Below are 428 nucleotides of genomic sequence, written 5' to 3'. Positions count from 1 at the left end.
ATAAACACAAGGTGACACTTGTGCTTCTGTGTTGGTTTTTGTTCACAACAACCTCGCCCTCTTGTAGAAGTGAAGACCCACATGTCCACATGAATATTTAATATTTAACTCAAACAATTTTGTCATCTTTTCTCTGTTTCGCACACATATAGGTCCTCTAACCTTTCTTCCCGAAGCAGTCGGGTTCAACATTTAATTCAATAGCAGATACTAGACGTAACATCTTGTAAGAGAAGTCTTTGCTGCACGAATGCTGACTTCTTCTGCTTTGGTGGGTTATCTGACGCACTAAGTTCTGGGTCTTATAATAGAAAGTAAGTATTCCTAAACAGGGCCATGAGCCAACTCAGAAGGTCAGAGGGAACAAGTCTTCACTTACTATCAGTGTTAGCTCAGAGCTCTTTGCCAAGTCCCCGGGGTTGAATCTG

Source organism: Pseudochaenichthys georgianus, chromosome 13, assembly GCF_902827115.2.
Source record: "Pseudochaenichthys georgianus chromosome 13, fPseGeo1.2, whole genome shotgun sequence".
Taxonomy (NCBI): Eukaryota; Metazoa; Chordata; class Actinopteri; order Perciformes; family Channichthyidae; genus Pseudochaenichthys; species Pseudochaenichthys georgianus.
Note: the sequence above shows the minus strand (reverse complement) of the source record.